The following is a 16,231-nucleotide window of genomic DNA, read 5'->3' as shown; positions in this document are numbered from 1 at the left end:
AATTTATTAAATTGCACACTTGAAACGTACAGCTGATCATATGTCAATTATGCCTCCGTAAAACTCTTGAAAAATTTAAAAAATGAAACCATTAGAGGAAAAAAAATGACAATTTCTGATCTCAGAGCAGGAATACCTTCTTAAACATGAGTGCAAAAAGAAAAATACCATAAGATGAAGAAAAGTTTAAAAGGCTTCTATACATGAAAATTTAAAACCCACTAGGGAAAATATGACAGAAAAGAAATTAAAGGTCAAATGACAAATTGCTAAAATATTGGCCAATATGTCCAGACATATGTTCTTAAAATTTTTAAAGTATAGATAATTTTTACAGAGATATTAAAGAACTGAGAAAATATCAATTAATGAGCAAAGGATATGAATAAGCAATTTATAAAAGGAGAAATGCAATTGGTTAAGAAACATCTAGAAATGTTTTACTAATCCCATAAGTGTAAATTAAAATTGAGCAGGGTGATGATGTCACTCTCTACATAGTAAATTAACATGAAACTTTTAAAAACTGATGAGAATGGTGATAGAGAAAAAGACAACTCACACAGTCACACTAATGGCAGGGCAAACAGGCAGGCCTTTGGAGGGCAGTTTGGTGGCAGGTATTAGAAGCCCCGATCTTTTGCACTAAAAATTCCACACTAGTAATATATCCAAAGAAATATATCCCAATAGAGGGATATTCCTGTATCCCAATAGAGAAAAAATATTTTACCCAATTCACAGCTAGGTTCAATAACTAAATGATGTTTTGAACATTCTTCTGAATATCCTACCACATTGTTGATTGTCTGAGATAGCTCTTCTCAGCTAAGAGCTTGTATTCTAAAACTTAAGGAACAATTGCTATCCAAATGTTATTTTTCTTGAGGATTTTACATAGTTAGATAAAGAATATATTTACTATTAACTGATGCTTTTTTAGTGTTTTAGAAATGTTAATACTGTATTTTCTCTGTGTCCATTTGCAAATAGTTTTATTTCCACAATGTAGCAGTTAATTTGATTAAAAAATCTAGCTTAATAATTTCCAAATTTACTTGGAATAATTTCAAATAATTCCAAGTTATTTCCAAATAATTTTAAGTTTTAATGTTTACATTTTAAATTTAAATCAGTGAGTTATATTTTCTTAAATATGAATAGTATATTTTGATATCAATATATGCTTATATTCAGAGAATTCACTTTCTTTTTACAATATAGCAAATCAAATATCCTTATTGACTTCTACTGGTTTTTAAGACATAATAGGTTGTATTGAAGAGAAAACTTTTAAAAAGACAGATCATAATTTTTATTTTTATGAAATTATTTTGCTCTGTGGTGTTCGATGTTCAAATGACCTATAGAAAAGCTTCATGAATAAGATCTTTAAAGGTTCTATTCTTGAAGAAAACTAACTTTGTGGTGTCTATGCCATGCTGAAATGACAGTGGTCTGACTCTCCTAAGAATCAGTGGGCAAGGGGCACCTGGGTGGCTCAGTTGCTTAAGTGCCTTTGGTTCAGGTCATGATCCCAGAGATCCAGGATCGAGCCTCGCTTTGGGCTCACTGCTCAGCAGTGAGTCTGCTTCCCACTCTGACCCTCATCTCGCTTGTACTCTCTCTCCAAAATAAATAATAAAAATCTTAAAAACAAAGAAAGAATCACTGGCCAATATGTGCAACTTTTATTAAACTTAGCTCAGGAATCTGGGACCACCTGCTGCATCTGTGATAAGACAGAAGGAGAGTATTTGAGATTCATTCAAGTGTTTCATGTGTTCCGAGTTTATAACAGCATTGCCTATACCTGTGACTTAAGTTTGTGGAACTAGTTAGGCACAACTTTTGTTGGGTTCATGTTCTCAGCTGCGTAAAGAGAACTTATTTCCTGACAAACAACCCTTTTCATTTCCTCTCACCTCTGAACTAAACTGTTGTAAAGATAGAGAAAAAAAATCTACTGCCCTATATTATTCAGGCAGTAATATAAAAATCAAGATAGGAAATGGTCCAATGTGTTATACAGATTTGGCTTTTGACTAGTTTCTAATGTGAAGGACATTTCCTGACTTCCTCCACGCTGACTTCCTTCATTCCCCTGTCTCCTCCCCTACAGCTTTACAACTCCGGTAGACCTCACAGAATCAGGGAACTGGGAAGGATGGTGCTCATAATTATCAGATGTGTGAGTGTGTGTGTATATGATATACTCTATTAAGAATTTAGTCCGTACGGTCAAAGAATCCTTAAACTTGAAATGGCAGTTGATACATGTCATGTAATAAATGTCATGACAATAGCTATTTTTTTGAGCCTTTAGTAGTGTCTCATGCTATTATAAGAAATTTGTAAATAGATATTGCTTTTGTCATTTTAAAGATGAGACAGCTAAGATTAGGGAGGTTACATCACTTGTTCTAGGTCATATAGCTAGTAGGTGCCCAAGCTGGGATTTGAACCCAGGTTCATTCTGGTCTTAAACACAGACTCTGAACTATAATGGCCTTTCCTTTTCAGAACTGTGTCCATAAAGCAGGAGTCTTGCTGCTGGTGGAGGATTTGGATTCATCTGGTCAGGTAATCACTGAGTAGCAGACTGTGAGCTCAGTTAACAGTTTGCTGGTTGGTACTTTTCTATTTACCATTTGATGGTATGCTTTTCAGTTATATATTGTAAAATAGTAGGTGGGAAAAACTCTACGGGAATGGTAGAGTTCAATATTTACAAAGAATTACAGAGAAGTTCTTAAAAGAATTAGAGAATTTTTAGGAAATAATTCTAAACCTTTATGGTTATCAGTTCTGCAAGGTGATTTTCTTAGATAGGATCTAAAGTGTTTCTGCCTTTGACATTGCAAATGTGTAGCTTTCATCAAATTGAAAGAGGTTTGGTCTTTCTGTGACTCACATTAGAGCTGCACTAGTGACTTATTAATTCAACAACATTTCCTGAGCTTTGGGGATTTTGTGGAAAACATGACAAGTAGAGTCTCTACTTGATTTTTTTTCCAGGGCAATTATCACTTTGGAGATTGAGAATATGTCTTAAAATTAACGACAAATGAAGAGACAATTATATACTGGCTTTCGTAGTACAAAAGCTATTCTGTGTTGTACCTAGAATTCAGTATGCATAGTATGATATCAAATTTGAAGTGGGATAGATTTTAAAATATTTAAGTTTTTAACTGAAAAGAACTTGTATCTTAAAAATAGTTGACCTTAAAAGTATTTGAAACTGTCACTGTGAAAACTAGTTTATATACTTAGTTTATATAACTATCAATTTATTTTGACTCAAATAATTAAAGATCTGAAAAATAATTAAAGAATGTGGGGGCGAGGAGGGAGTAAAATGGGAGCCTCTTAAAAGACAAACATTAAAAATATTCCTAAAGGGGAAACATGAGCTACACTTCTCATCAGAATGTCAAGTGTCTGCAGCTAATTAACTCAATTAATTATTTTCCATATTGATGTTGAAAGTAGGAGGATAAGAGAGTAAAGGGTAGTTTTCACTGGTAGAAGATAAAGAGGAGCGTTTTGCAAAGTGCAATACTCAGCTGAACTGAATCTGTGTTGAGAAAGGCATTCAGTTGTCTTTCGAGATGAGAAATTACTAAACCTTGTGGTCATGTTGGGCAGTTCACAGAGAATTAAGGATGTAATGAGAAAATATTCAGGCCTTTGGCAAAGAAAGAGGTTGTGACCTTTGGAAAGCAAGTTTGCTTAACTTAGACAAAGCAGGATTTAAAGACATTATATAGTTAGGGCTGTTAAAAAAGATGACTCATTAATTCTTCACTCATTTTCTAGAAACCATGTGATGGTCATAGAAAATGAATTATTGAAGTAGTGGTGTGAATATAAACAGAAAATGGGTTGGACATATTTACATATTGTAACAACCACTGGGTTGCATTTCCAAGTCACTTTTGCCTATAAAATAGGAAAATGTGTTTTTTAATTTGAATGCAGGTAGCAAATGACCCAATTCCCAACTGCTCAGTAGGCAGCCTGACCCCACATATATGGGTTTGTTCTCTGTCTTCTTTATATTCCATAAGATAGCAAGTTGGTTCCTGATTATTAACTTCCCTCTTTTCAACACAACTCAGCTGCTAGACTGGTGGCCAGACCTTGTGCTAAGTGTATTATATGGATGGTTGCTCATTGTTCCTCACAAAGGCCCTATGAGATAAGTACTGTCATCATTTCCATTTCCATTTTGAAGAAACTGATGTTCTTAGGACAGTAACTGACCCAAGAGTATCTAGTTACTAACTAGTGAAGCTAGGATCTGAGTGTGGGCCTGTTGTTGAGTTCACACCCTCAACCATTATTTTCCAAGTGCCTCATTGACCTCAGACCACCCCTGTCTTGCCTAGGACTCCTGTATGTGGGGGCTTTAGCTGCTGACCTGTTGCCTGATAGTTTTTCTTCACCATGGGTAAGCTTTCCTTGTTTTTGAATCCATTACTCTAGTTCCATTCTTAAGCCAAACTGTTTTATTCTGTTGTTGAAATTCACTGCAGAGCATATTGCATGAGATTCACATTTTTACCTACTTTTTTAAAGTACTTTTAATAAAATGAGATGATAATTTTTTATTCTTCCTCATATGTACACCCAAATTTCTGAAATCCAGAGGTCATCTAAAGTTGTTGGAGTTTTAAAACATGTATAGAGTTTTAGAACTTTTGAAGAAAATATGTAATATTAAGAGGTTCACAAAAATAAAATCAAAGTAATGAAGTTTTGTAGCATCTATTACAAATTAGAATGTTTAACTTGATCATATTGGTTTATACAAAAAGAAAAAAAAGTCCATTCTGAAGACACATGTGTGTCTACAAACCATTTCCTAAATACGTAATTAGAATGGAGGAATTTCCCATTTTCTGTTAAGATTTTCCTCTATCAAGCCCAAGTGTCCAGTGGAGGTAACTTTTGGGGATTGTTTTAGATGTGCCTACTAATCTCAGTTAAAACTAAATCACTCCTGTATTGATTACCACTATTCTTGATCAAGTCAATAGAGAAACACGTGTTTTTAACTGAATGGATGAGTTGCATTTTTAAAAAAAGATTTTATTTACTTGAGAGACAGAGAGAAATCACAAAGGGAGCAGAGGGAGCAGCAGAGGGAGAAGGAAGAAGCAGGCTCCCTGCTCAGTGGGGAACCCAATGCCAATGCCCCTGTGGGACTTGATCTCAAGACTCTGAGATCATGACCTGAGCCAAAGGCAGATGCTTAACTTACTGAGCCACCCAGATGCCTCAGATGAATTACATTAATATTTTATGAAAGATTTTTCAGAATTTCCTGCCTAACTTAATCAAAATTGTACTTTGCTAACCAATTCATGTTTTGAAGACTTGTTTCAACTGATCAAAATGTAAGTTGGTCAACCAGAGAGAAAGACAGTGTTGTCATTTTGCTTTGTGATCTAATATCACTAAATTGTAGTTAGATTAGTTTTTACAGTCTTTCCTCTGGCAAGATTTGAGAGCCTAGTGAAATGAGGAAGAAGGTATTTTTATGTAGGGGAAAAACATTTGGTATGCTAGAGCCCGTGTTACAGCTACTTCCTGAGATAAGGAATTATGATTATCCTGTTGCTTCTGACTCTTTACATTTTTATAATTTCCCAGGTTTGAATTAATATATATGAATTATAAATTATATTTTTAATGTAATAAGGTTAAGCTATCTGAAGAACTAGTTATGTAAAATACTGCCATTGATTACTTTCAGAAAGACCAAAAGAGTTTCCAAACTTAATTATCTTTTCATTTATATATATATGCACTTAATTAAAATGTGTGAAGAACTTTGACAATAAAAAATAACACATCTAACCAAATATGACATTAAAATATAAGCATGTGTTTCCCTGGATTTCCCCTTGCCTTGTGTTAAAATTCTTAGTTATCACAACGAATATTAATTAAACATTTGTTGAGAGAATGACACAGTCATATAGAATATCTCAATTATCATATTAATATGATAGAAGTGGGTGGGGTACAGTTCCATGGCTGTCCAGATGTGGTAGGACATCTGATTCTGTCTCATGTTCCTCTGATCAAGTGTAAGGGTAGATCTGTCTTCCATTTTCTGTCATTTTCCTGTCCAGGTGTCTAGGGCCATGTTATGTTCAGGGCCAGTAATGGAGAGATTGTCCTCCTAGGGGAGTACTAAGTGATGTGTTAGCCCTAGGAAATGGACGCTGTTTGGACTAACGGAGACAGCCCTAAGTCCAGGATTATTTGATCTCCGACGGTTTCTCTTCAACCCAGTCTAATGTTCAGTCCACACTGGTTTGAGGAAAGTGTAAAACAGCAAACAAAGGTGGTAACTTCTTGAGTTCTAAGCATCATATGGTAGAGGGACTCAGCTTCAAACTGGCAAAGTAAGCTTTTCCTGTCCCTAGACCTCATAAAATAGATCACAGGCTAGTAGAGGGGAGAAGCCACCTAGACCGGAGAAGAGTGAGGACAAGAGGTCTTTAGCCACTACAAGCACAAGCATTAAATCAGTGCCTAGTTATCCTCTTCACTATAGATCAGTGAGCAGCCTGAGTATTGCCTTGGTTTGTCCAGTAGGAATTGCACTTACCCGTGCCTCAACACATTGAGATTTACCTGGCACCTTGGGTTGAATATAAACATGATCAAAGGATTAAGTCTTTCATCGGTTGCCAACTACTTAAGTTGTACAGAGGATTAAGGAATAACTAAATAGAATATCTCCAGTAAATTTAGGGATTCTAAGAATCAGAGATAGAAACTGCTAGAATTGGGACACCTGGGTGGCTCAGTTGTTGAGCATCTGCCTTTGGCTCAGGTATGATCCCCAGGGCCCTGAGATCAAATCCTGCATCAGGCTCTCCACAGAGAGCCTGCTTCTCCCTCTGCCTGTGTCTCTGCCTCTCTCTGTGTGTCTCTCATGAATAAATAAATAAAATCTTTTTTAAAAAAAGATACTACCAGAATTCACTTGGTGCACTTGGGAACAGTAGTAGAGTGTATGTGAAGAACTATGAAGGTTCTGAGATCTTATCTCCTTCAAGCTCACAAGTTAGCCTGCCACAGATTTGATGATGGCAGAAGGCACTTACAGGTAAGAGAGACAGAAAGGACTTTATTACTCAAAGCATGTTTGTGTTAGTTCTCTCTGCCCCAAATTCCCCTGGGCCAATGTGTTGGGTCCAGAGTGGTGACTATACATGTGGTAGGTTTCATTATAGGAGAAAAACCCTGAATTTAGGGAATCTAATTTTTGAAAAATGGGCAGCAAGCATGCTTGCCTTTTGTTCTTGAGGGTGGTACCATGTCTAATTTCTGGAACTGATCAGTATATAAATATCTATGAAAATATAGTCTGGAGCAAAGTTAGGCAGTGCCATTGCTTGTAAGATGAGCAGAAACATGAGAGACCCATGGAGAATTGATTCCTAACTATAATGTAATGAAGATGGTATTTTTCTCTGAGTGTGTATGTTTTCTTAAGATTTTGTTTTAAAAGTAATCTTGATACCAAACATGGGATTCAAACCCGCAACCCTGAGATCAAGAGTTTCATGCTCCACTGACTAAGCCAACCAGGTACCCTGAAAATCATGTTTAATTAGAATTTTTGCAATTTATATAATTTCTGTACCTCTAGTGGATGAGCCATTTAACATACTGTCTGTAAAATTTGGTTTCCTTGTCTGCAAAATTTAGTATTCATTCAGCTAATATGTTGAATGCTCTCTATGTTCAGGGACTGTTCTAGATACATGGAAGAAATCAGTAAATAAAGCAGATGAAAGTTCCTCTTCTAAGAAGTTTACCTTATCTGGTGTAGAGTAATAATTTTAAAAATTCAGAAGATGCTAATACTCTGGGAAAATAATAAAACAAAGCAGAGAAGGAAGAAAAAGAATCCTGGGTAGAGTGATGGGAGAGAGTGCATTACTATTTAAGAAAAGTTTATTAGGCTTTTCTGATAAGTGACAATTGAACAGAAGTCTAGAAGGAGTGAAGGTATAGGACATGTGAATATTAAAGGAAAGAGATTTCCAGGTAAAGGAGATCCTGAGATGGGTCCTTACTGGCGAGGTGTAGAAATAGCAAAAAAGGCCGTGTGGCTAGAGTGGAGGGGGAGAGAGGAAGAAGCAGCAATAGTGTTAGAGAGTAGTTGTGTGTGTGTGTGTGTGTGTGTGTGTGTGTGTAACTTCAGACAAGTACAGACAATTTCAAGAAGTTTTATTGAAAAATTGACCCAAGAAGGATACCTGGGTGGCTCAGCATTTGAGTATCTGTCTTTGGCTCAGGCTGTGATCCCAGGGTTCTGGGATCGAGTCCCACATCAGGCTCCTCTCAGGGAGCCTACTTCTCTCTGCCTCTGTCTGTCTCTGTCTTCTCTCTCTGTCTCTGCCTCTCTCTCTCTTTCTGTGTTTCTCATGAATAAATAAAATCTTTAAAAAAATGAAAAATAGACCCAAGAAATGTGATAGTTACTATTGGGGTCAATACTAAATATATACTTTTTAAAGATAGGATCATTTACAGCTTGTTTATGCTTATCTTCTCTAATCCATTAGAGAAGGAAAAATCAATGATGTCAGGAAAAGAATGGTCGAGAAAGAATGAAAGGATCTGGTGTTCACATGGAAAGGTTGGCCTTAATTTGATACAAGATTGATTGTATCAGGAATGAAGGTAAAGATTGTGGGCACAGGTTCAGGATAAGTGGGTGGCAGTAGTTGTGAGAGAGCATGGAAGTTTTCTCCTGACAGTTTCTTTTTTCCCCTGAAATAGAAATTGTGAGTATGGTCATCAGCTGAGAATAAGGAGGCAGGTGAAAATGTTGAAGGTATGAGCACCAAACATTTAGGGGAATGGGAAGGAAAATGTACTAGCAAGTATATTTGGATTTCCAGGTATTATTAAGTACTTGTGGACATTTAACTTAAGACCAGTCAGGGTGGTTAATATTTGTCTTTAGTCTCATTTAGCTTCAGAAGTACGGGGTTAGGATTAGGCGGAGCTAGATTTAACCACAGTGACAGTTGTATAAAGAGAGTATGATGAAGAGGGCATTAGACTTGAGGTTCTACACAAAGGTGTAATTATCATGATGGACCACGGATATAGAAGAAAGTAGGTGTTGAAAGCAGCAAGGAACAGTGAAAAGTGGAATTAAGGGAGTATATATCTGTTGTCATTGAAGTGTTTTATGGGGGCAGAAGAACTAGAGCGATTGAGCTGGAGAGATAAGAGACAGTGGTCCAAAGATGGAACTTTGAAATTCAGGTCATGGAGAGATTCCTATCTGTGATGGCAAATATGCCATTGATATGACCATAGAGGTAGGGAACTGGGATGGCATGGAGGGCATGGTCAACCAAGGAGAGAAGGGAGGTTGAGGAATTGAGAGTCTGGAATATTGGAAGAGTCATCTACATGGATTTTGAAATTTCTAGAAGTTATGACAGGAGAAATGGAGGTACAAGGAATTAAAATCATCACACAATGAGGAGGACTCACCCAGGGGTTTGCAGCTGGTTGCAACAAGGAGGCATTGTAGGGGTTGTAGCAGAAAGCCATAGTGTTATTGGGAGAATTAGATGCTTATAAAAGAGTTTGCATGGTGTCAGGGTCATGGTGAAGCTTGGTAAATCGTCTTTGAACTTTAGTTTTAGTTCTGACGCAGAAAGAGCTTGGAAGTCATCATTCCCATCCTTACAAGAAGAAAAAGCTGAACGAACTGAAGATCAATGACTTTTCTTGATTCATCAGAGAACTGGGCTTGTGGGGCAAACTGCCACCCTGAGATGTGGAGAGTGGTGGATTCAGACAGTCACAGCTGAGATTGGCTTAACTGGAACAGAAGCCACTAGAGCCATGAACAGGTAGGTAGAAGCACTTGGATGATAATTTTGATGAATTGCTGGAGGGTGAGTGTGGACTAGCATGACACTGAGAAACTCCAGGGGGCTGCAGTCTTCAAATCCCACATGACCCTTCTGGAGAAATCTTGTGCCTCAATGACTAGAATTTGGATACCCAATGGCTTTCAATTTGGATACCCAGCAACACAGTGTGCTGCTCCAAATTTTTACTGTCCAATCTCTCAGTATTTGTATAAAACTGCAATTCTTTCTTTAAAATAAGAATAATCTGTTTGAAAATGTGTATTTTTAATTGAAGTTTTTCTTAGCAAGCAAGTAACAAATTTAAGACTCCTCTGTAGTTCAAGGGTATGCTCACGCAGTTGCAAAATAGTAACGCTTTAAGTACCAGGTGCAAAAAGGAAATTGGTTAGCAGGGAGGAGGAGAGAAGAGGGAGGGAGAAAAAAGGAGAGAAAAATTTCAAACAAATTAGGAATAGTCTCTAAAAAATTGGAACTGTAGTTTGGAAATTGGAAAGATTCAGGATTAGACTAAGATTTAAAGATAGGCCTTTCCAATGCCGCCTACTCCCCACTCCCCACCCCCGCCCCAAGCAGCAGGCCTCCAAGGTAATTCTCTTTAGTTTCTTCTCATATACATTCCTGCAGTCAATTCTCTCCATGGGTGTACATTTACATTTCAGAATGAGAGAATATTGTTGGTGCAACCAGTTAGCCCTGGCCACATATGTGTAGAACTTTTTGTATTAAGCTACCTCATAGTTGGCTTGTCAGGCTTTTGTGGGATCCAGTCAAGCGGAGGAAGGTAGGCCTGGGAGTGGGGAGGGCTGGCACTGGTGGAGGATGCAGGCATCCCGCTCAAGGAATAGGTCACAGCCACTTTATGAGGCAATATCCTTTAAAAGGAACAGAATATAGTTGTCCTGTATTGTAGAGTCTGGTATCTGGATAAAAAAGGAAAGAGTCCATTGTTTGAGTTTATCTTCATGCATTTGCCTTGTTTATAATCAGTCAAAATGTCTACATTTATCATGTTGGCATTAAATAGTTCCCAGTTGCATTGAATTTATTTATTTTAATTTTTTTAGTTTGTATTCTGTACTTGCAGTGATATTCCATAATACTGGCAGCGCTCAGAGATTGAATTACATCCTGTTTACAGGTGATCCACTATAGAATAAAATGCCAAGGTACTAAAGAATCTATGTTACTGTATTGCCCTCTAGTGGAATGCTCTTGGGTTTACAGTTACTGTACTGCCATATGTAGAAAGTAACCTTGTGCACTAATTTAAAGTTATAAGGGAAACTCTTTGCTTCTGTTCCATTTAGAGAATGCATTGAGTGCAAGCCATACTATTGAAGTATCTATTTCTTACCATGCGAAATCACAAACTAGGATCATGAAACTCTAATAGAAGATCTTGAGTTGGAGGTTATGGAAGCTGTTTTGAACCTTAGAGACATTTGATATTGTTAGAATTGTGTAATGTTGGGAATGGAATAAAGTTTAAGACCATTAAATACAACCCAGTCATTTTACTTTTAAGAAAACAAGCTTCAAGATTTAAATATATTAGCCAAGTTGCTGCTGATAATTTACCGTAGAACTGAGCCTGGAATCCAAGTTTCCTGCCTCCCAGGCAGGCAATCTTTCTTTTAGACAACTCACATATGACAGTTACATTTATTCAATGGGGAGAGGGCCCAAGATCCAGGCACCTCCAAAAGGGTGTGATATCTTAAAAAGGAAAATCAATGCATGAGTTATTTGAAGTGGGGATATATCTTCTTTCTCTTTTAGGAAAAGAATACGATTTTAAAACTTTATTCTTTTTACTAATTCCATAGCATTATTTTTGTGCAAAGCAGGAAAGAAGAGAAAATAGGCTGGATAAGGCAGAGGCAAGTGGGAGAGGGTATACAGGAATGCCTCTACCCATGTTTCTGACCTCGAGTGCTCATTCTTATTTGAAGAAGGGGTATGTGGGTGTCTTGGCTGACAGTGATCTGAGTGGCTATGCTTATGGACTGAATTGTGTCTCCCACCAAATTCACACATTTGAAGCTCTAACTCTTGGAGATAGGGCCTATAAGGAGGTAATCAAGGTTAAGTGAGATTACAGAGTGGGTCTCTAATCTGATAGGACTCTCTTTTTATATGAACAGAGAAAGAGAGAGGGAGAGACAGAGATAGAGAGGGGGATCTGTCTTTCCATCATGTGAGGACACACCCAAATTATGCTATCTACAATCCCAGAAGAGTTCTCACTAGTACCTGACCATGCTAGGCACCTTGCTATTATTATTTAATTTTAATTCTGCAAATTTTGGAAAATATTTGGTTCAGAGGGTAACTCACCATTTTTTTAAAGTGGTGGAATAACAAATCAAATCAAGTTTTGTGTAATTCTGAAACCCCAAATCATTGCAGCCCACTACACTTTGGCCATGTTAGTGCCTTACCAGCTGCCTTCAAGCTGCATCCTGCTCTTCCACCTCACCTGCAGTGATCCTGAGAAATCTATGGGGTTTACCAAACATGGCTCAGTAGTCACAACAGTTAAAGACATGTGCTATGTGGCCTGTCTTCCTAGTATGGGAGACTGTGAATTCAACATCCTTACTGACTCCTCTGATGTTTTTGCCACTGTGGACCATATCTTCCTTGTAAACCTCTCCTCCCTTGGTTTCTTTGATACCAATTTATATTGGCTATTGTTTTTCCTATCTAACTCTTCCTTCTTCGTCCCTCAAGGGCACTCTTTCGTCTCCTTATGTACCTTAGTGGCATTGATGTGTCCCAAATGGTACTGTTTTTTTTTTAATTTTTATTTATTTATGATAGTCACAGAGAGAGAGAGAGATAGAGAGGCAGAGACATAGGCAGAGGGAGAAGCAGGCTCCATGCACTGGGAGCCTGATGTGGGATTCGATCCCGGGTCTCCAGGATCGCGCCCTGGGCCAAAGGCAGGCGCCAAACCGCTGCGCCACCCAGGGATCCCCCAAATGGTACTGTTTTTTGAGGCAATCTCATGTCCTATGTATTGTTTTATTTCTTACTATTACTCATATTCTTTGGCCTTCCAAGTAACCTTCTCTTTCTTTCTTTTTGGTCCTGAAGTCTCTCCTGAACTTCAGTTCCATGTATCAAGTATCTGCTGGATATTCCTATCTGAATCTCTGATAGATACTTCAAAACAAATTATACATCTGAACTTAGAAGTTTTCATTCATTGAAAACTTACTCAAACTCGTTATTCCTTAACAAATACCAACATCTTCCCAGTCAACCAAGCAAGAATTCTTTCTTCTACCCCTTCTGTATCCACTCAATCACCAAATCTATATTTTATCACCGAAATAATCACGGACTCCATGTCTTCTCTCTTTCCCTACTGCCATTATGCTAGTTCATAAGGGTTCATTGCTCGCTTGCATTAACCTTATAACTCATTTTTCTGTTTCTATTATTTACCCTCTTAAATCTTTCATACAATGGCGAGACTGAATAATCTAAAATGCAAATATGGCCAGTTGCAAAAGAGAAAGTTTTCTCAAAAATGGGGTGTATATGGCTCTCATAATCTAAATGCTGCCTTTCCTTCCAGCCTCATCTGCCACCACCTTTACTGCATATGTCATACTCCAGGTTTGCTAAATTTTTTATAGTTCCCTCTTCACATAATTTTACTGTTGGTTCATTATGTTCTTTCCTCTGTCCATAACCCATTACTCATCCCACCTCTTAGCCCTTATCCTCATTCAGCAAGAATAATACCTATCATGACTCATTGTTTCAAGACACAGTTGAGTGGTCACTCCCACCAAGAAGCCTTCCTGATATCACATCAGGCTAGTTGATTTTTCTCTGTGCTCACATAGAGTCCTTAACATTCCTCTGCTGTTGGATCTACCACTGTAGTTACATGTCTGTCTTCCTTATTTGCTCGTTAGTGGGAGTGGAGTCAGGAGTCAGCCCAGTGTTTAATGAGTCCTCACAAGTGTTTCTTAAACTGAAGTTTTTTAAGGGAAATATATTTTTTTTTTCAATCAGAGCCTTCAGTTTCAATATGTTGTGGTTCACTATTTTTCAGGCATATATATATAAACACATGTATGTAGTATTTTAATTATAATTATCAATTATATAATATGACTAAATACATACATATATGCATACATATGTATGCATATATGTATAATGTGTGTAGTTACATAACTATAACCATGTTAGTTAACTTTTATCTTCAAAAGTAGGGTAAAACTCTCTTAGAAATTTCTATGGCTATACTGCAGATGCAGTTGAAGGAGAATTACTTTGTTGAGCTCTCTCTCATGAGAATAGGATTGTTCTTAGCCCTGACTATGAAGGATTCTAGCAGCATTCTTCTCGATGTTCTTTCTCCTTTTCATTGTTTATCTGATAAGGTACTAGAGAAGGCATTAAAATAAATAGGGTGGCACTATAGGGGCTCAAATGACTCCCTGCTAAGGGGCTCTGATCTGGACCGCTCCCATCATTATACCAGGAACACACGTTTCCAAACAAATGTTCTAATGTAACAACTCATATCCTGGAACTGGTCTCTGCTCACTAATCCAAGAATTGTATTCTCTGTTTTATTCTTTTTACTCAGGATCTTTGTACATTTGTGTTGGCCAGGAAAAGAGGCATTGTATTCTGTAGAACTTGTGTTTGATGAGCTAGCACTAAGAGTTTTGGAAATTTTCCCCTTATGGAAATGGTGCTTTTAATTTTAAAATATATTGGTTGGAAATATAATCAATAATATTGTATTAAGTTTTATTTTTTTTACATGGGTATAGGGGCAGAGGGAGAGAGAAAAATCTTAAGCAGATTCCACATCCGGCATGGAGCCAGACTCTGGTTTCCATCTCACAGCCCTGAGGTCATGATCTGATCTGAAATTAGGACATTTAACTGGCTGAGCCACTGACACACCTCTGTATTAAGCATGTGGGGTAACAGGCAGTAATTAGACTTACTGTGGTGACCATTTCACAATGTATACAAATATTGAATTGAAACATTGTACACCTGAGGCTAATATAATATTATGGTCAGTTATATCTCAGTAAATAAAAGAATGCATTGGCATGTTGTTGTTAAACCACACTGTATCTTTCAAAAACTGATAGCTGGCTGGTGGTTAAAGCCATGCTCGAAAAATAACCTTTTGCGTTCATCACCAGCACCCTTGTTCTCTAGCAATATAGTCTAGCAATGTGAGCCTTTGACTTTTACACTGGCAACGGGACATTAGTTCTCATTTGGCTAAGATCTCTCTCCTAAATACCAAGTCTAGTAAAGGTACACAACAGCTAAATTTGGATTTGATTCCTTTCATCTCCTCTTGCCTGGAACAGTAGTGTGATCAATCTAATATTGCTTTGGAGTGTGGTATTTTTTTTTTTTTTTAATCAGTGAATTAAAAGACATTATAATTAAAAAAATAAGTGATGGTTGTTTATTATTCCTGGCTTTTGTGAGTTAAATCTCAGTTAATTTGCAACATCTGTGCCAGATATTAGAACCCATGTTTTAAATGCCTATTCCTTGGGGTGCCTGGGTGGCTCAATTGGTTAAGCATCTGCCTTCAGCTCAGAACATGATCCCTGGGTCCTGGGATTGAGCCATGCATTGGGCTCCTTGCTCAGCAGGGAGCCTACTTTTCCCTCTCCATCTGCCTGCTGCTCCCCCTGCTTGTGCTCTCTCTCGCTCTGTCAAACAAATAAATAAAATCTTTAAATGTCTATTCCTAAAGTATGCTCATGGACCAAATAGTCAAGTAGATTTCTGGTGAAAGGAAACAAAATTAACGCATATATAATGTAAATCTGTTTATATAGTATATTGTAAATATTCTAGAATATAATAAATATTAGTAATCTTAAATATATTAATATATTAATTAATACACATTTCTGCATTTGTTCAGGGACATTCCCCTTGGCATTAGATGGTAAGTGTTTTGTTGTAAGACTTACTTAACTAGTTAGACAAGTTATTTTGGCAGCAATTATGTATTGTAAATGGCCTCCAAGTAACTTATATGAGAATAAAAAGAAAGATCTTTGCAATACCAGTGCTTACATTTAAGTAAAGTTATTGCTCAGTAATAGTTCTATTAAACAGTTATCTGGGAAACATTAAAAGTACTGATCCTCAAACTCTCCTAGAGATGCTAGCTCAATTGATTTGGATGAGATTGGAAACTAGTATTTTTAAAAGCTCCCCAGTGCATTCCATTGTGCAGCTAGGACTGATAATAAAAGACTAAGCATGATTAATAACCG

At 37.2% G+C, this 16,231-nt stretch overlaps 1 protein-coding gene across 9 annotated transcripts in view; it reads left to right on the top strand.

Moving 5' to 3' along the window:
* The window catches only part of COL21A1 (collagen type XXI alpha 1 chain), a 240,963-nt gene that overhangs the window by 12,956 nt on the left and 211,776 nt on the right, over positions 1-16,231 (top strand). For 5 of the 9 annotated variants that reach the window (XM_038554369.1, XM_038554373.1, XM_038554363.1 and 2 more), the window contains 3 exons: positions 2,524-2,583; positions 4,395-4,456; positions 9,696-9,911. The gene's annotated coding sequence lies outside the window, so the exon portion shown is untranslated. Of the gene's footprint in view, positions 1-2,145; positions 2,192-2,523; positions 2,584-4,394; positions 4,457-8,600; positions 8,719-8,817; positions 8,873-9,695; positions 9,912-16,231 lie in introns of those variants that run through there. The other 4 variants (XM_038554370.1, XM_038554371.1, XM_038554368.1 and 1 more) reach the window with 3 other exon arrangements.

Source organism: Canis lupus, chromosome 12 (assembly GCF_011100685.1).
Source record: "Canis lupus familiaris isolate Mischka breed German Shepherd chromosome 12, alternate assembly UU_Cfam_GSD_1.0, whole genome shotgun sequence".
Taxonomy (NCBI): domain Eukaryota; kingdom Metazoa; phylum Chordata; class Mammalia; order Carnivora; family Canidae; genus Canis; species Canis lupus.
The sequence above is the reverse complement of the archived record's forward strand: the minus strand, read 5'-3'. Positions and strand labels throughout refer to the sequence as shown.